The sequence below is a fragment of the Dipodomys merriami genome, unplaced genomic scaffold (assembly GCF_024711535.1).
Source record: "Dipodomys merriami isolate MVZ:Mamm:240054 unplaced genomic scaffold, mDipMer1.0.p SCAF_20, whole genome shotgun sequence".
NCBI classification, from domain to species: Eukaryota; Metazoa; Chordata; class Mammalia; order Rodentia; family Heteromyidae; genus Dipodomys; species Dipodomys merriami.
The window spans coordinates 14,597,571-14,624,840 of NW_027203382.1; the positions used below are offsets into that span (position 1 = coordinate 14,597,571).

Consider the following 27,270-nt stretch of genomic DNA (forward strand, 5'->3'; position numbering starts at 1 on the left):
CTCTGGGCCTGGGCGCTGTCCCTCAGCATTTCAGCTCAAAGCTAGCGCTCTATCACTTGAGCCATAGCACCACTTCTGGCTTTTTCCACTTCTGTGGTGCTGAGGAATTGAACCCAAGGTCTCATGCATGTGAGGCAAACACTCTACCACTGAGCCACTTTCCAGCCCCAACCACACTTTCTGTTCTCTAGAGTAGATGTTTGTAACTCCTTTTAAAACACTCCCCTCTGTGAGTCATCTTATTGAAGAAAAGCATCACTAGGCATTCATTTGTGATTTGAGTGTTCCCATTCCCAAAGTGTGCAAATGTCTAAATGTAAGCCATATCGAATTGCAAGATGATCACCATTTGCAGATATGCAGAAAAGCTTATACATTAGCAACAGTGAAAATAATAAGCAGTGATGACAATCAATTTAAGAGAAAGACATGGAACAAGTTCTTAACAGACACTTGTACAGGCACACTCCCAGATGCATTGTATATGAAACTGTGCATATAGATGCCTGACAAATACAAACAAGTACACATGTATCCGATTTACATGGACACATGTCCATGTAAATATACAACCACACCAAGCTTATTTCTAGAATCCAGACCTTATTCAGAGAGTTACTAATCATTTATTTACAAAGAACTTCAGCATGAGCAGTTAAAAAATTAATCCATCTTCCCCCAAGTGGTGTTTAACACAATGATGATACACTGAAAAGAAATGTAGGAAATGAGCCATTTTACTCAAACAGACTTGGGGTGATCTCAATGTGTTCAATTGAAACCAAAAAGAATTTTGCTGCCTTTGGATCCCAGACCAATCTCGTGCCAGTCTGCTGCAACCATCACCACTATGGTACACAGTGCTCACCACTGACCTATTGCAGACAGTTAATCAAGAACAGAAAGAGCAGCTTTCAAGGTACAAGTAGTTACTTGTTCTCAACTTTTTAAAGTTCATAATTCAGTCTTACTGTCATTTCTTTCCTCTTGCCGGTGCTTTTAAGAAAGGTAAAGCTGAGCAGAAAGAAAACCAGAGTCATTAACTGTTTGAAAGTTTAATGTGCTACCAAACCAGAATTAGATGTGATAATGAAATTTCCACTGCTGAAAGCAAACTCCGCTAACTGATGTATGTAGTGAGAAGGTGGTCACGTCACCAGAGAATATAAATCATGCTCTTTTTTTTTTTTTTACTATTTCTCATTCATTTCTTTTTGTTTAAACTGGCCAAACCTCAAATTAGATGCAGCTTAGAATACATTAAAAAGTGTATTTAATAAAATTCTACTTGCTTCTTGTGGAAAATACATTTATATGCCGATGTCAGTCAAATAAAATATATATCAAGAGGCAAACTCGAAAAATAGATACAGGTCTATAGTTTAGCATTTCTACACTTGATTCCTCCATCCTTATTGGTCAGAGGACCCATCTAAGTCCTAAAGTCCTTTCTGCAGGTCCTATTATGTGGCATTTCTCAGTGTGGCCTTCAAGGCATCATTAAAATTCTAATTTGCAATTTTCAACTTCATAATGGTTTGAAAGCACTATTTGAATTTAGTTTCAGTCTTCTCCCCAGGTGTAACAGTTATTCTGTGGAGAGCCAGGAGAGCCAGCAGCAAAGCTGAAGTTCCCAGTTAGCCTCAGAACCACAAGTATAACCAAGCTCTACTCCATATAGCATTGTTGTCAAGCCAGGTTGTTTGACAGGCTAGCCAGTTGCATTTTCAATGTGAAGACATTCAACTTAACATAAATGCATCAGGACCGAATCTCATTGTAACCAAGAAGCATCTATAGGTCAATTTCTGTGTTCTATGCTTAAAGTACTAAAGGTGGACCATGAGATTTGCTCAGATACAACACACACTTCTCTTTATCTTCATAAAAACTGGTTTATTCACTCAAGTTCTCAGGCAGATTTCATCTAATTGCTGTTCCTCTTCCCAGGACCTATTGGGCCTTTCTTTTCACCACTTCCACTTGAACACTCTTGAGATCACCAACTCATCACCTTATTTTATGTAACTGTAACCCCTCTGTACACCACCCTTAAAATAAATTTAAAAATATTTTTAAAAAGAAATTATATCTGTTCCATGTTCACTTAAGCTGCTGTTTTAAAGGTTTTTTCCAAAAAAAATCCTTTTTGCTCATCCCAAACTGACCTAACAGTTTTTTCTCTCAGTCTGGGACCACTTTGGATTACCATTGTGTATCACTTCTCATAGTGCTTCACATACAGGAGTCATCAATGTGTAATGAAAGAATAGGTGACATCTAGGCTCTACTCGGAGTATTTCTCTCTTCCTGAGTGTATAAGGTCTTCTATGCTAAAGAGGATGGGCTTGGAGGGAGGAGACTATTTCTTAACAATCTTTATATATTTTCCATTACTAATAGGTTCATTGCACATAATAAAGGTTTGATACACTCTTCTTGAATTGCATGATTTAACTGGGTCAATCAGATTTGGTTAGGAGCACCATAGGATCATTCCAGAATTGATGAAGAGAAATTCCAGTGATGTAAGAGGCAATTTTCTTTGCTGAATCATAGCTGTGTTTTTATCACACTAGGCTTTGGAAGGTACCACTTTTCAAATTAAAGGCAAAAACAATCATCTTTCTGTGTAAATCATTTTTTAAAGTTCTCCAGCTCCTTTCAGGCAAGGGGGCATCTCTGTAAGGTGTTGACCTAAATTTCTTCTGACCTAATTTCCTTGTAGCAAAAGGAATTGAGTGCAGCCAGCCCCCACTGTGGAAAGGTTTTGTTCTACATCACTGTCAAATTTCAATGACAAATGGAATGAACTTTGTTAGTCCTTTGGAGATTGCAGAATAGCTCAAGATCTTCCCCTCTAATATCTAAGAGGATTTCAGTGATTTGTCCTGCTGGCTACAAAGTGTAAAAGGGCCTCCCTCTGTCCTTGTTCATTTCCCATGAGTAGTCAGGCACGCCCCACTGAAGTGCCAGGTATTACCTGCAAACATTTTTACTGCCCAGAAGCTGAAGAGAAAGTTGCTGATGAAGTGAAGAAGAATAGAAGTGGCAAAATAGGCTCTTTAGATGCTTAAATTAAAACTAGAAACATTTCTCAGCACAATAAATTCTACCTTGGTATAGTACTAAGTATTTTGAAACAGAAATAAACTAACTTCTCATAGGATTAAAAATATAATTGTTCTCCCAGTGACACAAATAAACTAAATACCTACTTTCCACTATAATGAGATCATATTATTTGTAATATATATGTTTTTGAGCAGGGAGAGCCTAATGAAAGAGTAGGCTTTGGCTTAAAAATCTCAGTAGTTATAAAAGTTATGAAACAATAAACAGGAATATAATAGAAATGCTTTCCATTAATTTTCTTTAAGAAAAGACAAGACCAAGAACAGTGTTAGTTTATTACTGTTCAGCAAAGGAGGGGTATACTAAATTTCTGCTCAGAGCTTATTTTCTGTGTTCTTATTAACTAGTACCCATCACTATGTGCTTTCTTGATTCTAAATGCAGCTTCAGCATGGAATTGACTGACCTGAAAATTCAGAATTTAATAATTGCTTCATTTAATATACTGAATGTGGCTTACAATGTTTAAAATTACCAGAATTCTCTTTGATTACACATTATAGCTTGACATGTTACTCACTATTTCCATTGGAAGATTCTTGGAAGGCCTTAAGGCACCATACCCTGCCAGTTGGTGATTCTGGTAGCAAAGTCCATGGAAGGTCAAAGAAAGCAGCTGTCCCAGCAATTCAGCCTAAACCTAAATGAAAACAGCAAAGAGCATAAAAGGAGAGAAAAGTTGACAAAGACAAGCAAGAATCAGCTTCAAAGAGAAAAGACCTAAGAAAACCAGCAATAAATTAAAACAAAAAAATAAGTGTAGGGGAAATTTTAATAACACACAAGGAGATAAGAAGAAAAATCATTGGAAAGGCAAATAGGCTTTCAATCACAAAACAAACAAAAATAAACCAAAAATCCTGATCAACTCTTAACAGATTCCCCCCCCCCCAAAAAAAATCAGAAACAGAGTAAATAGATAGGTTGTTAGGAACAATGTTCACAAAAAAAAATGCACTCCCTTACATATGTAACTTAATCCCTCTGTGTATCACCTTGACAATAAAATTAATTTTTTTAAAAAAAGGGGGGGAAAAGAAAAAGAAGTTCAATGAGACATTTTGTCTCAAGTAACCCTCAACTACCCTCAAGTAACCTTGAGGGTAGACATTGCTCCAGGTTCCAGGCAAACACATGGAAAATGCTTTGCTTCCCCCCAGATTATATTACATGAAGTCTAGCACAACTAATTGTTTTTAATAGAATGTCTCACAGTAGCCTGATGCATAGTACTAAACCCAGGAATATGTGTATGTTGGTAGGGAGAAAGAGAGAGAGAGAAAGAGAGAGAGAGAAAGAGAGAGAGATGAGAGGAAGATATGTGTAATTGGACTGTGTGGCTGGGTTTTCAGCAGAGGAGGGAGTGGCATAGTACTTTGATCAAAGAGAATAGGTTGTTCCCTGATTGCACTTGCATCCCTGGAAGAATCATATATCCAAGGACAAAAAAAATTCTTCGGTCAAATCAAAGGAAATTATTACTCTAGGAAGTTGATTTTGGAGACTGAATTTCTTGGCTTATTTCTGGAAGCTGTGAAAACTAGCAAAAACATCCCAGTGTGAAGCAAAATTTGAAAAGTTCACTTAATAGAATTTTTCCAAGTCTTTCCATTTCCTAACAAATGGGGCAATGTCATTCTTTCTGATGGAGGCATAGAATTCCATTGTATATATACCACATTTTCTTGTTCCATTCATCTACTGAGGGGCATCTGGGTTTGTTCCATATCTTAGCTATGGTAAATAATGCTGCAATAAACAGTTGTGCTGGTAGCTTTAGTATGGTCTTGTTAGTAAGCCAGGCCCAAAGAAACATAGGTCCCATGGTTTCTCTTATTTGCAATAACTAGTAGATGTCTGGGATAAGTAGAAAAAGTCAAAAGCTATGTACATATGACCAGATAAGGTGAAGTTAAGTGAAATGACCATCAAGATAAGGACACAAGTGTTTTTTTTTTCTTTCTTGCTATTGTTTCTAACACATTTATAAGGTACTATGTGATTTTTTTGTTGCTTTATATATTGCTCCCCCACGGTATAACTCCTGTTTTCACTGTATTTGATGTCCATATAATGTGGGGAGGGGAAGGGAAAAAACAAAATGCTAAATAGAGATACAGATTGACCCATTGTAACAATGAGATGTACAAGACACTATGTTGAAAAAAACGAACTTTACAATTTAGGAGGGGGAGGGAGTAGTTGTGGAGGTAGGAGGGAAGGGATGGTAGGGGAAAAACAAAGGAGGAGGCAACAATGCTTGATAAGAAATGTACTCATTATCTTGTTCATGTAACTGTAACCCCTCTGTACACAAAACTTATTTTAAAAAATTTGACAAGTTCATGGCTCACTAAGAAATGGTCTCAGTAGAGACCATTACAAAATGGCCCAGGACAAGTGTTAGGAAAATTACACACTTTTCCTTGGTTTCTTGCATGTTCTAATGTTTTCTAATTAGGAACATACGGCACCTTGAATCACCTATGAGGCAGTAAAGCTTTCAGCAAGCAAGTAAATTGGAAACTAAAAGTACATGCCCACATGAATAGATGTTCTGAGAAGAACTATAGAGTCATTCATTCTTTTTTCTTTTTTTGGTCAGTGGTGGGGTTTGAACTCTGGTCTTGGGTACTGTCCCTCACCTCTTCAGCTCAAGGTTAGTGATCTACCACTTGAGCCACTGCACCACTTCTGGTTTTCCGATTTTCTGGACTGGCTTTGAACTGTGATACTCAGATCTCAGCCTCCTGAGTAGCTAGGATTACAGGCATAACCCACTGGTGCCCAGCTTGAGTCATTCATTCTTGTAAGGACTAGCTTATCATGATTGTGTATTATGGGATCTATCTGAGAAGGACAGGGTTTATTAGGAAGGCAGCATTTCACCATGATCCTGCTGCAGGTCTTCTCTCAGTCAAACATGGAATAAAGGACAGCTTCTAAAAACCATTTTGTACTTTATCAAGAACAAAGATAACAATTTGAAGCAAAAGCCAGGTCAGATTTAGCTTTTCATAAAGTTGGCTCGGCCTGTCTCAGTTCAAGGGAAAACCTTGCTGAATCTCTGCTTTCAGAAGCCACAGTAGATTGAACAATCAGACTGTTTGAAAAACCCATCATCCCACAAGGATTTGTGAAGTGTTGAACGTCTGGCATATGGATGTTCTGAATAAAAAGATTTTGCCAGGAGTTTGAAGAGCAAAGATCCACAATTAATTCTGACTGCTTGGATCAATAAAGATTGTTTTCCTTTGAAACAGAGCACCTATAAAATTATGTAATTTGAGGTATAGGAAAATCATTGACGAACAAGCAGAGTACATTGCTGCCCACAGAATCCATTTGGTAATCATTTCAACATGAAAAGTAAGACCATTATTTTGATAGGACAAATGCATTTGAAAGTCATGAAAGATGGTATCAGTGAAAAATTATATTCACATAAAAAGCATTTTCAGCACAGACTCATTCAGGTATAGCACTATTCACACCAGAAATGCAATTCAGTGTGAGTTCTTTCCTAAAGGAAAAGTACATGTGAGAATTTAAATTATTTTGTCTAGCACAGCTGCTGCTTGTACTGCAAAAGCAGAGATGCAGATGATGACAAGGTAGAATGGAACTTGACACCTCCATTGGCAACTAGCCAAGAATACAGAATGTTTTAGCCAGTCTGTGGCATGTGATCCATTTCTTAATTGTTGATAACATATAATTAGGACAATCTAAGCCTAGTTTAATGAATGCAATAAGTTAAACTGCAGTGCTTGACTATACTTGGATAGACTTTGTTAGTCTTGGAGCATAAAACTGCAGAGTAACATTTTATAAACAGCACAAAATGGAATCTTCCCTTTACAAACTATCAGCCTAGAATTATGGCCAACATCCTAACCCACAGTATAAATTCTGCACACTGTATAAATGTCAACTGATATTCATGGCCAATGTGCCCAAAATAAATATTCCCCTTGAAGATTTTAAAGGTAAGATTTATGTGAAGAAATTGGGCACATATTTAAAAATGACAGACTACACGTTCTGCTAATCAGTTATCAACCTGATTTATTTTGACAGGCTTCTTTCTAAGATGATCAGAGCTCAGTTTAGTGTACTACAGGTTTTTTTTCAAAATGTAATGATTTTCTTGAAAATAATGAATTGATTATTAACTTCTACTAAAATAGATTCACTGCACTTATCTTTCCATGCCCATAATCTTGTTCCTAGAATTTGTAAAACATTGTAAAGACTTCAGAAGACCTTCACCGAAGGTCTTTTGACAAACAACTTCAACTGAATCTTTCATATATCTGATAAAAGATTTCTTTCTTTCCAAATTGGGTGGGGGTAACTACCAAAATATGAAGTAACACCAAAAATTTAAAAGTTTTTGAAAAATGCTTTCTTAAAAATGAAGAAAAAAAAGTTCTAAAGAGGGAAGCACTATTTAACCATAGCGTGCATGCTTTTTCTGATTTTTTTCTTTTTGGTCTTTAAATTTGTTCTAATGCTATCTGAATTGATTTTTAGTCTCAGTCATCCCAGAGGAACTGTCTTGGGTGAAGTTCTTATCGGGAAACTGTAATGAAGAATCAGCTCGCGAAGCTGTTATTATGGTGCTCATATATCTGAAGAAATTTTTAGTGGAAATAAAATTCCAAAGCACTAAATTTAGAGTATTTCATTTCCTAGTAAGAGGCATAAAAATAGTACTACTAGATACAATTTGAATTCCAAGAGGGAGATATGTATTTCTGTATGATGCTCAACCGTGTACATTCTAGAAAGCCAGTTTCTTTCCACAGGCCTTGAGATAAATTTAAAATCATGTTAACTAATTTCCAATCTCTAAAGGATAGTACTATTTTAAAAGGAGACTTTTCATTTTCACATTTTCAATTTGATGTTGCTTTACAAAGCAGAGTCACAAATATTTGAAAATGTATTATTTACATGTTTAAGAAAAATAAGCATAATATTTTTATAGTTCTATATACTACATTGCATTCGCCCAGGGAAAGGAGAACTAAGAACATCATGGTTATACATAAAAATTCTAAGTTTAAGTCATATTTTCCATTCAAAGAAATCAATTTACGACTGATTTGTTGAATCATAACCCCTTTGTACAATTGATTAAAGGTGATAAAAATAATTTTTTTAAATGATTGCTACAATGTGCACAAATTAACAAATTATCTTCAAGGAATGAAAATTCCCAGAAATCATGACAAAGTACAAGTCTGAAATTAAAATGATTATAAGTATATTTAAATATAATTTTTAATAAAACTCTGACAACTGCTCAACACTGTACACAATTCGTAAGTCAAACTGCCTTCCAGAAGTGCTGCTTATGGCTACATGAAGAGGGAGAGATTTTCTTCATCTTTAAATTTTTATGTTTTATGATTAAGTCATTAAAAGCAACAGAAGAAATTCTTACAATTTTACATAGCCTTTTTATTTCTAGGTTCATAAGAAGAAAAATAATTGTTATATCTCTCAAAAACACAACTGAAACATTTGCAGATCTATATCTTTGATGTGAATGATAGATAAACATAAAATTGTTGAAGAGGAATAAACAGTACTGCTACTTTTTCCATCCATTATGTGTACTTTTATATGTACATAAATATATATTTGAGTAAAAACTTTTATGCATTGAATTATACAAGTGCAATAAAGAAAAATTATTCTCAACTTATGGTGTTCTGTGCACACAGGAGAGAAGAAGGGAAGAGTTCACGTTATAATTGGCTTTGGTTTTATCTGTTCTTACAAACTGTCCTTAAACGAAATTATTCACAAAGCAATCCACAGCGCCATCCTGTAAATTAAAATGCAAACCTCACGTTAACACGAATAAATCTGCCCATAATTTCAGATACTATTTTAGGAAATGTGGTCATTATGAGTGTTTCTTTTTATAATGAATTTTGAATTTGGGATAAATTTTGGCTCATAATTAGAAAAGAACACTAAGACTGAGAGATAAACTGTCAGGCAATAGTGCGTAATGCACTATATTTCTTTTACAAATATTCAATTCTATACTTTTAATTATCAGTTTGCCCCACAAAGGAAATACTTCTTCAGGTAAAGTGAATGCAGCAACTTTGTGAAGAATTCAAATAATTTTCTAGTTATATTTTCCATATTATCATAATTTAATTTTCATCTTAATCTGACATGGCCTTCTACAAATAATGAAGTCTTATGGAAAGAAAATTTGCCATCATGTAAAACAGAATTTTACACTTTAACAATGATAAATAACTTTTATTAAACCTTTGTTTTTGCTGACAAAACACCTGGAAGACAATCTCGTAAAATGCCAGTTTAAAAAGTCAAGAACATTGTACTATGAAAGTCATTTTTGTTGTTGTTATTGATAAAAGAAGTGTTTACCTGGTTGTCTCTATGACTGTAATTACTTCTCCTTTTTTATGAGCTGTATACTAAATATAATCTACAAAATCTTGTTCATTTTTAGTTCACAATAAAACCAGATCTCCACCTTTTCTACTTGCTAGACAAAATTAATTAGAAAATGATTCTTCCTGTTAAGTTGGCCAGAAGCTAGAGTAAAATTGCACATTCAGCCACAAGGATTGCTAGATGTTTAACTATACCCACATACCCACGTAACTATACAAGAAATGTATTTTGAAGCTATCAAAGCGATGTATTTTGTAAGACTCCTCAAATCATATTTCTTCTTGCTAATGTCAACACAGAAATCACATTGTCTTACATCAGGGAAGGCTGAGTGTTTAACTGAAAAGTAAGAATTTGGGTGGGGGGTGGGTCAGTAAGAATTTGGTGGGAAGGGATGGGAAGGGGAAACAAAGGAGGAGGCTACAATGCTTGATCAGAAATGTACTCATTATCTTGCCCATGTAATTGTAACCCCTCTGTATGGTATTTTCACAATAATACAAAAAGTAAGAATTTGTAAAGAGTAAATCCATTTGCTAAGTTCTTTGAGGGCCTACTTCACATTTCAATGATTGAGCCTGAGAACTCATGTACAGAAATCTTTATAAAAAGAGACTTTGGTCTAGAACATGAGGCTGTTGTTCCCTATTAGAAGGACTTAGTACAGAGAAAGAAAAAAAGTCCTTCTGTGTTTGTATTATAAGAATGGACAGCATGGAAAGCAACCTAGGCCTACCTCTAAATCTCGCTCTAGATCTTAGTGGTTAGGTATGGGAAAGCCAAAAAAAGTATAACCTCTAAATTTGTATTTGACTCTAGAGCATGTTTTATAACTTCTCCCACACCAACCTCATAAGAACTCATCTATTGGTTTTAACCAATGCCTTTCTAGACTCCCTCTGGTTTCCATTGGGATCCAAATAAAAACCAAGAGTTCTCACAGTAACCTATCCACAAACCCAAAGGCAATTGACAAAGAAACCTAACCTGAAGCTGTTAAACAAGGTTCCTCCATGGCAAAGATCCAGTGTGGATTTTCCACCGATGAACTACATGGAACTAAACCAAAGACTGGAGAATATGACTTTATTGTGATAGCCCCTTCCTCTTTTCATTCATTTACCTCCCTCCCAAGGACCCTCACTCCACCTTTCAAGTGCCAGTTTCCTGATGTTCATTTTGTTAAGACTCTGAGTTTTTCTGTGGAATTATGCCACTTGAATTCTCACCTGCAAACATGGTATTTCTGTTGATACTTTTGTGGACACTTGCATACAACACCACATTGTTTACTTATATACTTATAAATTAGTTCTAGCTTCCAAATATGAAAGAAAACATGCATTCTTTGTCCCTCTGGGCCTCATTTACTTGACTTAACATAATTTTTCCAAGTCCATTACTTCTTTGTAAATGATATAATATAATTCTTCCTAATGGAAGCAAAACTAAGAAAATGGGGTGGAGGGCTAGGGTTGGCTTGTGAGGAATTAGGGAGAATGATAAAAGGGTTGACATCAACCAAGATGTATTGTATTTTAAAAAAAAAAACACCTGATTTGTGGAATGGTAATTCCTCTGTACCTCTATTTAAAGATTATAAAAATATAATTTGAGGGGTGGGAAGTTGGCTCAGTGGTAGAGCGCTTGCTTTGCATGCCTGAGGCCCTGGATTCGATTCCTCAGCACCACATAAGCAAAAAAAGAAAAAAGCCGGAAGTGGCGCTGTGGCTCAAGTGGTAGAGCGCTAGCCTTGAGCTGAAGAGCTGAGGGACAGAGTCCAGGCCCAGAGTTCAGGCCTCATGACCTGACCAATATATATATGTATATGTATATATATGTATATATGCATATATATACATATATATACATATATATAATTTGAAAACAAAACAAAAACAAACCAAATAAAGAAAAGAGCAGAGACTGAGATTCTGAGGCATCATGCTAACCCAAGTCACATGCTAGACAACCAGACAAGAATAAAAGGTGCCCACAGTTCACATCAGCTGTTGTACCTACAAGACCAAAAGATAAAGGTATGCTTTCAGGAATAACAGATCAGTAGAACTCCACACCAAATGATTCCTTCTTTTCCCTACCACTCTTAGACTGTGAAAGCATCCAGACACTAACTTGAAGAGGTGCCCAGAAGTGGACAGAAGGCTGAGAAATCTGGGAAACTAAGCATGTTTTCCTAAATAAACAGCATTACTTTAAAAAAAATGGCTTTAATTATTTGGTTGGACTAAATTTTAAAATGCATAGGGCTCTAAATTTATAAGAAAACCAAAATAGTCACAGGCAAAATAATGGAGCTGTTTTCTAGGCACATGCAATTTGCTCTGAGCATGAAGTCAATGTTACATAACCAACAAAAGAAGAAAGTTTCTGCAGAAAACATAGCTGCTACTCCGGCACATAGTCTTACACACATGCAAGATCAACATGGTAGTTGGTGGGGAAAGAGTAGCATCTGGGTGTGCCCCAAATTGTCTATGAGAAATGACCATGTTAATTACACAGGCCAAATAACTCCTTGGATTTCCTTTTTCTGTATATCTAAGTCCAATTAACAACAACAAAATAAAAAGCTTGCTCTTTCTTAGTTTGTTTGTCTGCAAGGAGGAATACAAACACCTTTCAGGGTTATTTGGAGAAATAAAATGAATTATATAGAGTTAAGAGCTTTCTGTAAACTCTCTAATACTACGTAGTGCATTGGCTTTAGAGAGTCCCTTGTCCCTTCAAGGATTAGTTGCCACTTGCCTTACTGTGGCCCAAACACAATGGAACCAAATAACCATGAAATAAAATCTCTGAAACCATGAGCCACAATAAACCTTTTTACCTGTAAGATACTTATTTCATTTATCTGTCACACACACACACACACACACACACACACACACACACACACACACACCCTCACACACACACACACACACACACACACACACCTATCTACTGAATTTTTGTTGTTGTTTTGTTTTGTTTTGGGTCCGAAAGTGGGGCCTAAACTCTGGGCCTGGGCGCTGTCCCTTAGCTCTTCAGCTCAAGGCTAGCACTCTACCACTTGAGCCACAGCACCACTCCAGCTTTTTTCTTTTTGCTTATGTGGTGCTGAGGAACTGAACCCAGGGCCTCATGCATGCAAGGCAAGTGCTCTACCACTGAGCCACCTTCCCAGCCCCTATCTACTGTTTTTTAATCTCTATCCTTTCCCCCACCTCTCTTCGTCTCTCTCCTTTAGTCAGTTATGCCAGAATGAAAACTTGGGCATAAATGATGGTCGAATTTCCATTACTATCATTACAAGGCCTGAGCTTCCAAGTCTTATCAGTCACCTGAAAAGTGTTTAAACATGCTTCCTCTTCTCCTCCTAACAGTGGCTGACCTTCTACCCACATCTTACTTCTTTCTCTGGCACCAGTTAAGTATCCTTCCAACAATCATTTGCTTCTTAATGTTTCCCTTTTGGTCATACTGCTGCTCATTTCTGAATGTGTCATTTTTTTCTCCAAGATCCTCTTGGTTTTTCTTTCCTCTATCATTGCATTTCTCCATTCCTTCATGTATTTTTTTCTTTATACTAGCTTTCATAAAGAATATGAAACAGGGCTGGGAAGGTGGCTCAGTGGTAGAGTGCTTGCTTTGCATGCCTGAGGCCCTGGGTTTGATTCCTCAGCACCACATAAGCAAAAAAAAAGAAAAAAGCCGGAAGTGGTGCTGTGGCTCAAGTGGTAGAGCGCTAGCCTGCGCCCAGGCCCAGAGTTCAGGCCCCATGACCGGACCCAAAAAAAAAAAAAAAAGAATATGAATCAACCTATGTGAGGTATCAACTGACTCAATCCTGTAATTCTAGCTACTTGGGAGGCTGAGATTGAGAAGATCTTGTTATGAGGCCAGCTAAAGCAGAAAAAAGGTTAAAAGGCCCTTTTCTCAATTGATGGAGCACAAACCTATTATCTTTAACATGAAAGGAAGCACGTTGGGCATATCACAATGGTTTTCACTATGCATGTAATATTTTTTGCCAGACCATCAGTTAATTGAGATATAATTGACTTGTACCTTTAGGGAACTGAACTTTCATTTTTTCATTCTAATGGGGAAAATGAAATTAAAATACAGTGAGAAAAAATACAAATGGATGTGAAATGTATAACTTGTCCTTTTCAAATTTCCCATAAGCTTTTATTTTTGAGTGAATGGAGATTCTGATATACTATAAAACATTTTGCTAAAGATCTGAAAACGACTCATGATGAAAGCTAATTTCCTGATTTTATGTAAAACTACAACAATAATTCCTTAAATGTGGAGATATTAACTGTATGATTTACAAATAATTCACTTGATCCTATAAGAAAACTAGGTTTCTAGCTAGGAATCAATATGTCACAGCTGTCATTCTAGCTACTCAAGAGGCTGGGATACTGATGATCACAGTTTGAAACCAGCTCAGAGAGAGAATTCTTGAAACTCTATCTCCAAAATAAACAGCAAAAAGCATGACTAGAGATATGACTCAAATGGTAGAGTACCAGTTGAGTTCAAACTAAGGGCCTGACTTATTTGGATGTGGTAGAAAAGAAAGCTGATATGAGAAAAATAAACCTCAATTTATGAGAAGTTAATCAAAGTGGATATGCACATCTAGCAAAAAGCAACATCATAGTTACAACATGACTTTACCAGTCTCTTCACAGGTCCAATCAGCTTCAGTTTATTGATTAATTTAAAATGACTAATTACAAGCAGCTAGAGCCTATGCTAGTATGGGTATATTTTTCATAGGCCCATTTTTATGTTTTTTATTGTAAAAATAGTGTACAGAGGGGTTACAGTTACATGAGTAGGTTAATGAAAACATTTCCCATTGAGCATTGTTACCTCCTCCCTTGATTTTCCCCTACCATTCCTTCCCTTCCCACCTCCCTAACTCCCCCAGCCCCAAGTTGTAAAGTTAGTTTTCAACACAGTGTCTTGCACATCTCATTGTTACAATGGTCTAACCAGTGTCCTTGTTTCATCATTTTGTTATTTCCTTTCCCCTCTCCCAATTAGAAAAGTGTATATACAAGATTCAGAGCATTGACATCAAATACAGTGAAAATAGGGGTGATACCATGGGGAAAGAACATACAAAAGAAACCAAAAATCATATAGTACATTTTAAATATGTTAAAACAATAGCAAGAAAAGAAAGACAAATTTTGTCTCTATCTTGGGGTTCATTTCACTTAACATCATATTATATGGTCATACGTACATAGCTTTTCAACTTTTCTACTTGTCCTACACATGTACTAGTTATTGCAAATAAAGGAAACCATGGGACCTATGTTTCTTTGCGCCTGGCTTACATCACTTAATATAATTTTTTCCAAGTCTTTCCATTTCCTAACAAATGGGGCGATGTCATTCTTTTTGATGGAGGCATAGAATATCATTGTTTATATATACCATATTTTCTTGATCCATTCATCTACTGAGGGGCATCTAGGTTGGAATCTCAATGTTGTTTTGATTTGCATTTCTTTTATGGCCAGAAAAGTTGAGCATTTCTTCATGTGTCTATTGCCCATTCTTATTTCCTCTTCAGAGAAGTTTTTCTTTAAGTCTTTAGCCCACTTGTTGATGGGGTGGTTGTTTCTTTAAGGATTTGTTGCTGGGGAATTTAGTTTTGTGAGTTATAAGTATCTTTTAGATATGAGACCCTTGTCCATTGTATGCGTAGTGAAGATCTTCTCCCAGTCCATGGGCTTTCTATTGATCTTGCTAGCTATGTCTATTACCATGCAGAAGCTCTGCAGGCTTCATGTAATCCCATTTGTCCAACCTTTCTTTGATTTGTTGTGTTTCTGGGTCTTTGTTAAGAAAATTTCGGTCTATGTCAAGGAAACCTAGGTTTTCTCCTATTCCATCCTGTAATGTTTTCAGGGTGTCTGCTTTGACTTAGAGGTCTTTAATCCATTTGGAGTTGATTCTGGTTCAGGGTGATATATAAGGATATATAAGGGTGATATATAAGGGTGATATATAGTTTTCTACATGTGTTTAACCAATTTTGCCCCTACGATTTACAGAAGAAGCTGTCTTTCTTCCATTCTATTTTTTTATCTCCCTTATGGAAGATTATATGGCTATAGGTCTGTGGTCATTTCTGGGTCTTCAGTTCTATTCCATTGGTCCTCAGGTCTGTTCTTGTGTCATAGGCCCATTTTTATGTCATCCCAGGTTTTCTTTTTCTACTTTGTCAAATGGATGATAGGAGTGGCAAATAATGAAGAAGAGGGTGGCATATTGCATAAACATGATGAGTGCTTCAAAAATTTGATGGATAAAATTTAAGCTCTGGAAAAGGTCCCTCCATAGCTCACATGTGTCTGCAGGACATGAACAAGAACCAGGAAACCTGGATGTCAGCTGTGGGCTGTGTGATACTGTGACTGTGAGAAAAGCTCTGAAAGACAGAGTACAGAGAGAGTAGAGAGATCTGTTTTCTCAACAGATCGAAGCTACCTACGCTGAACCACTTGTCCATGATGCGGCCCCCTTCATGGCCTGAAGTCAGTTTCAATTGGGTTTATTGCTATTAAAACCAAAATATATTAACTGATCCTTGGGAGAAAAGAGGAGGCTAAAAGCATGGTAGCTCACACTTTCTTTGGTAGTTCACCCTTATCTGTAAAGTCACTGAAAAGGAACTGGATTTCATTTATTAAAGTTTAAATATATACAAGAACCATTAGGCTTGCACAAATATGACTTCCAAGAAGCACATACTGAGGTCTCAACTGTGGTTCAGGGACATAGCAGATGCCTTTGCAAGAACTGAAGAAAGAAAGAGAATAAACCCCTGCGTCCTGTACAACTCAGAGTGCCAGTGAGTATCCCATCTGGTTTACAGGTGCCAGAAACAGAACACAGGGGGAAGAGGAGACTCGAAGGGAACATGTAAGTAGAATAGCCTCTGAATGGAGCTTCTCTACTAAAGAGGGAAAGGGGGAAGTTTTCCACCCACACATTGAGCATTCTGTTTCTATTTTGTGAAGCTATACCCCATTCCAGGCCTCCTGAAAGGCCATGGGGAAAATAGACTTCAGCAAAGCAGAAGACAGAATGACCCACAGTGCAGTTCTGGAAGACAGCCAGTTCCCTAGCACTGATGTGGTCCCACTTAACTCCTCTGGGGTGGACACATGTAGAAGCTTAGTGACAGCAAGCTATGGCAGCAGCTGGAGAACATGGAACTGCAGTGGAATCACTGGCAAGTAGGGTGGGCCCAAGAAATGCTGCAGAAAACGCTGAAGTGTAATTTCAAGCAATGCCGCATTGTTTGGGAATGTGGGAAACCACAGGAGTAAACAGGCCTCGCTGGCTGGCAACAGACAAAAATAAGGCAAGATTTTCCTTTCTTTTTTTTTTTATTCTGACCCAACAGAGAAACCAGATCAAAGATCTGGAACAGTTGGCTTAGAACTCCCATTCTATCCTATAGATTCATCTCTAACAATTGTTTATTGTATAATACTGTGCGTCACACACCAACACCACAGCCTGGCAGTGAATAAGGCATATTCTTTCTTTTAATGTACTCAGATGTTATATATATATATATATATATATATATATATATATATATATATATATATATACATATATATATATGTATACATGTATACATATATACATGCATACATGTATATATATAAGGTGTGTGCATGTACATATATGTATGCATATGTATATATATATATATCGTATTTTCTGTAACTATTTTCTATTTGATGTTTCTACTTATATAGTGGCAGAAATGAGGCCTATGTCTCTAGGTGCTTCTAACTTGAGGGCCTTAAAATGCCAAGTCTTTTTGTCACCATGTTAACTCTGTGTATTGTGGGGAGCCTGGCACCCCTTCTGTGCTATTCTCCCTGTCCTCCTCACAGGAAAACAGAAGCAAGATCCCCTCGGTCTGGCTCTCACATCATGGTTTCACTCTCTCAGATATTTCTTTTCTTTTACATTGCAGGCATCAATTGGGCTGGAGGTAAGGCTCTCTTCAGCATATAAATGTTTTGTTTTCTTTCTTAATTCCCTTCTCTTTTCTAGATTTATGAAATCTTTTCTGAATCTGGGCTGGAGAAGACAGAACCCCCTGTTATTCTTTCAAATCTATCTTCTTATTTGATTATTTAACTTGGGGTTGCAAAAGACATTAAGTCTTTCAATATTATTTGTCTTCCTTTGTTGACCCTTCCTTGAAGTGTCCATACTTCTGAGTGCAGAGGAAGAATAAAGGTATGTGACTCAAATCGTAACTGCCTGACTAGCATATATAAGGTCCTGAATTCAAATCACAGTAACTGAGAGTGAGAGAGAGAGAGAGAGAGAGAGAGAGAGAGAGAGAGAGAGAGAGAGAGAGAGAGAGAGAGAGAGAGAGAGAGAGAGAGAGAGAGAGATCAGCAGCGGTGTAGAGAGAGATTTATAAGGTGGATCTTGAAAAATGGGTTGGTGTTGACCAAAAGAAAAAGTAAATCAAGGAAAAGATCTGAGCAAGGCTTTAGAAACAAAAGTAACCCAACATACTTTCAAATCATAAAATGACATAGGACAAAATACAAACTAGCACAAAAAGAGAGTTAAATATCATTAACAGAATGAAATGTCCACCATTAAAGGAAAAATGACTAACATTTTATTTCATATGTTTAAGAATCTATTTAAAATTTACATCCTTTCCCTCATGGTAAAAGTTTAAAACCATGGAAGGAGAGCTGTGACTCAAAGTGACAGAGTGCTACCCTTGAGCAAAATAGTTAAGGGATAGTGCATAGGCCCTGAGTTCAAGCCCCATGACCAGAAATTTCAGTTTAAAAACTGAAATCTTTGAAAGAAAACAAAACTGGAAGAATGTTCAAAGTAGTGCTCACATATAAAATTATTAGGAATATTTTCCTATATTTCTCCAGCAAAGGTCTATTTGAAGAGTCCTGCTAGAATGGGTAAGTGATACCTCACTATGTGGAAAAAGAGGTCCCAGACAGTACTGCTATGCCTGAATTCAAAGTTCAGTTCAGTGTTTCATAACTGACTTGTTCAAATGTTTGGTTAAAGAAATGTGGAGACACAACAGGCATAGCATTTATTTTTAGTCACCCACGAGCATTCAATTTCCTATCAGCTGTCTGCGTTACATGTGTAGCCTCACTTTCGTTCTGTGAGAGCTGTAGGAGTATCCAAGCACTGGCAAGGAGAACCCCCCAGAACACACATCACTCTTCCCAACTTACTTTTCAGTATCCTGAATTGAAGAATGCTCAATGAATCTGACAGAGTGTTACTGAAGTCTCAACTCTAAATAAATAGTTTAAAATAAAAAGTTGTATAAATATCAGTCTGTGCCAATGATGTGGTTTGAGAGGGAGTGCCATAAACACAAAGTAAATTAAATGGGATCTACTTTTGTGGGGTAAAAGGCTACTTAGACTGGTTATTATAGAGAAAATTTTGTTGTGTGGTGCGACAGCACGTACCCATGTGGCTAACCTACAACTGGTAGAAGAAACAAATCCCACCCATACCTAGGAGCGGTGCCACAGCCAGACCACAATTCCTGTGGGGATGAACTTAATTTGCTGAAAATGAAGGCCAGGCTCTGTTGCAGCTCATTAGCTAGTTACAGACATACTGCGAGAGAAGAAAGTGGAATTTAGTCGATGTTCCAACTTCTACATGTGCTGTGAATAAAACAGACTATTGTTTTTTTTTTTTTTTGATAAAGAAGTATTGTTTTGAGTGTGCAGATTGGCTAAGTAAAGCCAGCAGAATTTTTTGGCCAAATATAGTCTCTTGCTCACTCCTAAAAATCCTAGCTTTCAAATTAGGAGCTGAAGTCATTGAAAAAAAAAGTTTACATTCCTGAAGCTTGCTGCAGAAAAGCCAAACAAATGTTTGGCTTAAAGCTCACTTACATCTCTTTCATGAGGCTTTTCTTTAGCATAGAAGAACACCCATTTCTTTTATCAAGTCATTGGAAAGCCGTGTGTGTGTGTGTGTGTGTGTGTGTGTGTGTGTGTGTGTGTGTGTGTGTGTGTGTGTGTGTGTGTGTGTGTGTGTGTGTGTGTGTGTGTGTGTAGTAGTTTTAAAGCATGTGAATTTAAAGAAACCAAGTTTTTATAGCTTCTGGCATAATTTAGGTCACAGTCACAACTGAGACTTTTTTTAAGCATCATTAACCACTGAATGGACAAGGAATGTGTTATTTTCAAGGAGTTTCTTTGGTGCCAGTTCATGCAATAAAAACCTAAAGACAGGGTCAAACTGGGAGGGTAACTTGGTATGTACTTGCCCTTGTGATGCACTTTTTTAAACCATAAAAATCGTCGGCTTTTTGGTATTCAGTCTCTAAGCTCAAATTGGATAACATGAACGAATGTCATCAGTGTGTTGGAGATAGGCCAATTTCTGTGTAGTCCATCAGGTTGGGGATTTGGACTTTAAAGAGCCTATAAAGATGACCAGATTGTAGAACTGAATATGTAATAATAGTAGTTGTTAGCTCTTAGTAGATTCGCCTCACAGCTTTTTTAATCACCCAGACTAGCTCTAGCTCTAGAGAAGTGAGGTCTATTATATTGATGCCATTCATACACAACAAAATCTCAGTCTGAAAGAAGAAAATGAAATGGTTTAAATTAGAACTCTTAGTAACTTGGTTATTGATGACCTGTATCAGACCTGAGAGTTGGGAGATGGACGGACCCCTGTGTCTGTCATGCTCAACATTGTCTCTCCGCTTTCTACCAGCTGTGGATGTTGATAGTGTTATTTCTCTTTCAGGGCTGATTTGCTGCTTTCTAAGCATAAAAGATTGCCTGAGAGAAGAGAAGAAAGTAAGAATAGTCCGTGGTCAATGTATAGCCTGATGGGCAGCCTATGGCCTCCTTCTCCTTGCAAACACAGAACAAACACTAGTATAGAGGGAATTTGTCATGCAAAAGGAATAAAATGAACTATTTGCTATAAAATAATGCAAACAATTTGTTTTTTCCCTTCTGCTCCCCAAATTATACCACCATAAAATACAGTGAACACAGGGCTTATACCGTGGGGGAGGGACATACAAAGCAACAAAAAAAAATCATGTGGTACCTTATAAATACGTTAGAAACAATAGCAAGAAAAAAACCACTTGTGTTCTTATCTTGGGTGGGGTTCATTTCGCTTAACATCATCTTGTCTGACCTTTTCTGCTTGTCTCAGATACATACTAGTTATTGCAAATAAAGGAAACCATGGGGCCTTTGTTTCTTTGCGCCTGGCTTACTTCATTTAATAGATTTTTTTCCCAAGCCTTCCCATTTCCTAACAAATGGGGCAATGTCATTCTTTCTGATGGAGGCATAGAATTCCATTGTGTATATATACTACATTTTCTTGATCCATTCATCTACAGAGGGGCATCTGGGTTGGTTTCACATCTTAGCTATGGTAAATAATGTTGCAATAGTGCTGGTAGCTTTAGTATGGTCTTGTTTGTGATCCTTTGGGTAAATGCCCCAAAGTAGGATTGCTGGGTCACAGGGGAGCTCTATGTGGAGGGATACAGGTTGACCCATTGCAACAATGGGACGTACAAGATGCTATGTAGAACGAACTTTACCATTTAGGCCGGGTGGGGGCGGGGCAGGGGGGGCAGGGGGGGCAAAGGACGTAGGGGGAGCAAGGGGGGCAGCAAACATAGTTGTGGAGATGGGAGGGAAAGGATGGTAGGGGGAAAACAAAAGAAGAGGCAACAATGCTTGATAAGAAATGTACCCAATACCTTGCACATGTGATTGTAACCCCTCTGTACAGTATTTTCACAATAAAAAAACTTATTAAAATTCGATTAAAATACATACAATTTTTAAATAAACATCAAACCTCTTGACTATTTGCCACTTACACAATAAACCTACAATCTGCAAATGTGATTTTTAACACAAGTTTAATTGACTTTAACCTGTATAAATTTTATTGTCACTATATTAGCAAACATATCAGCACCAAAGGAAGAAGAGAAATGCTTTAATGCTTTTATCAAGGATCATATAACTCAATTTTTTTGCTTGACAGTATGGTTTCTTAACTCAGGGCCTCACACTTGTTAAGCTGGCATTTTATCCACTTGAGCCACACTTCCATCCCTGTCTGTTTTTTGCTGGTTATATTTTGGCCCCAGATGTGTCTGGTCACAAATCTAAGCCATAATGTGCTTATTTCAGTCTTGGTCACAGTAGCATACCATGACTCTCAGGACCAGGCTTACCTGGCTGGAGTTTAGATCTTCTCAATCTCAGCCTCCTATGTAGTTTAGGATTGAGTCACCACCTGGCTCATTCCGTCTACCTCCAATGAGTGTTTTAGTGTATTAAAATACACCAGAATCTCTTAGACTTAAGTCTGTAAATGCCACAGAGGTACAAAGGTCACTTTTTAAGCGAATGGATAAAGATGTCTTTCAATTCTAAATATAGTACTACCTCATTAATGAGATGTGCCCAGACATATGTTCTCCAATTATTTATTTGTTGAATACAAAAACTAATAAATTATCTTATTAGTTTCTGAAATACTTTATAAATGTCCATACTTCCATAGACATATAAATAGTAATTTTACATTTTCTTTTTGGGACCCTCATTGTGAATATCCATGATTATATGGTATAACTATGAACTATTTGCCCTTTGAGGTGAATCATTTTTTCTTTTCATTTCAAGTCCTCAGTTTGGAGACTTTTCCAGTGCTGTTCTGTGTCAGCAGCATTTCACATACTTTCTTCCAAGCTGTTTTGAGATAGAATAAAGTGATCTAGACATCTAATATGGCTAAGAATTTATGCTAACTAATAACAAAATATCTCCAGATGAAAGCCTACATAGAAGTTTTGACAATGGCATTTTCCACCAAAGAATTTAAATAGCCAAAACATAAAAGCGCTGACATAGGGGAAGAGTAATTGCAATGTACCAGCCTCACCACCTTTAAAAACTTCAGTCCTTCAAAAAGCATTCAATTTTTTTTCTTTTCTTTTTTTTAATTGTGAAAATACCATACAGAGGGGTTACAATTACATTGGCAAGGTAATGAGTTCATTTCTTATCAAGCATTGTTGCCTCCTCCTTTGTTTCCCCTTCCCATCCCTTCCCATCTCCCACCCCCCCAACACTCCCCCTACCCCTGGCCAAAGTTGTAAAGTTTCTAACATATTTATAAGATGATTTTTGTTGCTTTGTATGTCCCTCTCCCACGGTATAACCCCTGCTTTCACTGTATTTGATGTTGGTATAATCTGTGGAAGGAAAGGGGAAAAAAACAAATCGTTTAAATAGGGATACAGGTGGACCCATTGCAACAATGAGATGTACAAGTCATTATATCGAAAAAAGCATTCAAATTTTGAGACCAATTTATAACCTAATCTTCTGAAACCTTACCTCAGACTTAAATACAATTTTACAGTGTCCATTAGCTTCCACATAATGAAATATTCCATTTTACCTTTGTAACATGAGTGTGTTGGCTTTTCAGGTAAGAAGACATTGAAACACATTCATTCTAGTTACTATAAGTTGCTTGCTAGGCATTACAGTGGATAGATGTCACTACAATAAGTCCAACAGACATAGGGAGGTCTTGAGTAAGACTTTCCACCTGGACCTCACTGTAACCACAGCAGCACTGACATGTTTCCATCTTTATGGAGGCCTTAGTATACATATCATTTATTTTCTTATTGGTATGTTCTTAGAAATATGAAAAATGTCTTATAAAACATTTTTCAATATTTAAATGTTCAATATTTTAAATATCCTTAGAATTTACTTAGTTTAACTAACATGTTGCATTAGACATTAAAACAGTCATACGTCACTTAATGACAGACAAATTCTGAGAAACATATCATTAGGTAAATCTGTTGCCTTATTGAACATCAGAATTTACACAGTCTAGGATGGATTCAAGGTCCTTCAGAAATACAATCTTATGTGATTGCTAAAGTGTATGTCATCTGTCACTCATCAACTGTATTTTAAAACTATAACATTTGAATTATTTTCAGTACTAAATCCAAACAATGGTGGTTTGTAATATACACCCACAAAAATATATGTACATAGAATGATTCAACTGTGAAAGTAATGAGCTCTTTAATTTTGAAATATTTCTGGTAATCCACAAAGATCTTCATCTATTCTAGGTGGGTTTCCAAACTTGTTGGTTAACTAGAGATAGGAACATGAGAAGCCATTGATTTTATTCATCAGCAAAGAAGAATCACTTAGAAATTGACTCATTCATAGAGTTTCTAGTCTCTCTGAAAATTGAATACATACACACACACACACACACTCACCCAGGTATGGTGATTTTCATAAATGTCACACCCAAAAATCTCAAACCAAAATAAAATGGATGATGAAAAAGTTTTCAGAGACAAGATTTAATAACACAGCTTCTTTAGGAAATAAGGAACTATATAGCCATTTTTTTTGCGGTGGTCTGGTTGTGGGGCCTGAACTCTGGGCCTGGGCGCCGTCCCTCAGCTCTTCAGCTCAAGGCTAGTGCTCTACCACTTGAGCCACAGCACCACTTCCGGCTTTTTTCTTTTTTTGTTTATGTGGTGCTGAGGAATCGAACCCAGGGCCTCGGGCATGCAAGGTAAGCACTCTACCACTGAGCCACCTTCCCAGCCCCTACAGCCATTGTTTTACCAGTTTCTCTAACCAGGTACATTTTTGTAAAGCTCTAATACTGGTACCTTGAGAAAAAAGAGAAACTCAAAAGAAAGCATGGTGGAAATTTCCAAAATACAGAGTCCGTTTGGACAAAAACAGTGAAGACAGGCTTCTATATTTAATGACAGGGCCTGGACTGCCTGTCTTCTGTGATCTCTGGCTCTGTGTGGTGCACTTTGGTGAGTTTATGATGGTGTAATTCTCCCAGTGAGTGAAGCATTCCCTTCCCTTCAGTGCTGTTTATTCTTAGCTTATGCACACAAAGAGCAAAGAAAGTTGTCAACAACGCATTCAGTTTATACTCTGAATGTTCCTCAGAGCACTCAATTGAACCAAGAGTTTGTGTCCTGAAGTCCTTCATTCATTCACAAATAAATATTGACTCTGCACCTACTATGTGCCAGGCACAACAGCAGAAGAGGTTAGTTAAGGAAACATGTAGAACAGGAACACAGAAGTGGTAGAGAAGGTAGGACAGAGCAAAAATAGTTTGTATTTGTATTCATTTTTTAAAGGAAGATTCTTTTTCTGACATCCTCTGAAAATCTGGCTCCTATTCTGTGTTCTCAGTCATATTAGGTGTCCATCTCTAAATTTAGCCATAATAGTCTGAGAGAGGACTAACCTGTTTGTGAGCCTTTTATCATTCTACCCAAATTCTCATAGTAGTTGAAAAAATACACTTACATTAATTCTATAAGAAAATCTGAAACTAAATAATATACAAACCATGTATTTCGAGAAGAGAATTATGGCTACAGTGAAATACATATTGCTTTATATGAAAATGGTAAATTTCATAATTACAGAAACACGTATATGTCCATTTTATGATTAGAAAATCAACAAATCAAAGTAAGTGTTACCATAGCACCTCAATTCTCAAATCTATGAAGTAGCAGTTTGGGAGAAGTATTTATGAGAATGGAAGATAGGTTTTTAAGCTAGAATTTGGAGAAGTTGTGAAACCTCTATATTTTTAAAAAGAAAATCCTTCCCATAAGGGAAAAGAATTTAGTAGTTGTGGGCCCGTGGCAGGCTGTTTTAATATCATTCTGTGAATTGGGACAACAGAAATAGCACTTGTTCCGAAAATGTTCTCAAGTCATGATTTCTAGAAGTCACCCCACTTATCACTGTGTCAGAATATTTTTCTTCAGTCCATTAAAAAGCAGGCTTTGCCTTTTTGCTGCTTTCAAGGATTCCAAAGGTTCACTCACAATGTCAGACTACAATAAAATTCAGCGTAATGTGAACCACTCTATGATATTGCCTTTCCTTATTGCCTTTCAGTTACACCATTCTAAATGCAATAAAGGAGAGGTTGTTCTGAATGGGACAGAGAGAGAAATGAGTATCATTCCCCAAGTTGAAAAGTCACAGGCTGTAATACACTAAGAGCTTAGAGGAGGATTTCTTATAGTGATGGCTGGTTATGCGTGTTTGCACATCTGAGTAACCTGAAAAGCATGTACGTTGCTTATTTCAAATCATGATGGTTTTTATTTGGCATGCATTCCACAATGGGTAATAAAGCAGTACCCTCCCCAGCTGCAAATGTATCCTGTGAGTTTCTCTGGAAAGCAAACTCAGGCAACACTGTGGTTATAGCAAAAGAAGATGAGTGGCCACTTACTCTGTAAGTCTGCAGTCTATCGACTGTGAGAATGAGGTCTTCTTTTGATATTGTGGCTTGACTCTCCACAACAGGTCAGAGCTATTGAGGGGGCTATAAACCCAGGAATGTTCTCAGAGTTGCCAGTGTGGCCCCAAATGATCTTGCACAGTTTGTAGGCAGCCTTTTCACAGTACAGATCTGCCTCTGCTTGTATTCACCCGGAGGTGAGGTTCGTGATGGGAAGCCAGGAGCACATAATACAAGCTAAGTTTTGGTACCTTCAATGGACTCGAACAGGAACTTAAAGCAGCAGCTCTGATCTTTGCAGGTGAAGGCAGGGGCATCCCAAATTAAAAAAAAAAAAGACAGACCTAAAATACTCAAGAGTATATAATGGTGACTTTACATATGGTCATTTGTTTATTTTAAGATGAAAAGAGAGACTGCCAAACAATTCTAGTTTATAAATATCACTATGCCCAGTTATTACTTTAAGTGTTTCCTTTATCCTCAAAGAAAACAAAAAGAAGAGAGAGAGAAGAGAGAGAGAAAATAATTCTAAGTAACATTTCAAGGGTAATTATACTCATATTTCGAAGTAAGTTATCTTAAGGAGATGAGTGATTTCTATCCAACACACGTCTTGAGTAGTTTCTTATAGAATTCCCACTAACTATCCCTTTTGCCTCGTTCTTAAAATAGAACCATCTATTCCTTCTCCCAGAAGGAAAATAACAAAAATCTCAATGGTTGCAAGGAAATTATCCCCTGCACCATGCATGAGTCATTGAGAAAACTGCAGGCAAAAGCTTGAAAACTCACTCCCTCTCCTCTTTCTAGGGAAATGCTGGGGGCACTGGACTAGAAAACAGGCCGTTTTACTTCACTATGCACCGACATAGTCTGAGAAATTCCATTTAAAGGTGGCACTTATGCATGAATAATTTTCACCAAAGACTTAAAGCTGTGACGTATAAGAAATATTTTGTCCTAAAACATTTTTAATCCTGGTGAAGAGTTCCAATGTCTGCCTTACTGGAGTTTTGTTTTCTGACTGTGTTTTCACACATAACTATTAATTCTACCAAGTATTAAAGCTGATTTTTACACATCTATGGAGCGCATGCTTATTCTATAAAATAAAATATTTTTACTTATAAGTTTGACAGTTTACTATTAGTATTTATTTAAGAAGTTATACTAGTTGAGCGTCAATAGTTTACACTTGTAATCTTAGATACTCAAAGCATCACAGTTTTAAGTCAGCCTGTGCAA

General features: G+C 36.9%; 1 long non-coding RNA gene across 1 annotated transcript in view; it reads right to left on the bottom strand.

Annotated features, from left to right (window-relative positions):
• Positions 1 to 27,270, bottom strand: part of LOC138832903 (uncharacterized) — a 126,501-nt gene that overhangs the window by 64,020 nt on the left and 35,211 nt on the right. The window contains exon 4 of the long non-coding RNA XR_011373738.1: positions 3,656 to 3,775. This is a non-coding gene — a long non-coding RNA (uncharacterized lncRNA). The remainder of the gene's footprint in view (positions 1 to 3,655; positions 3,776 to 27,270) is intronic.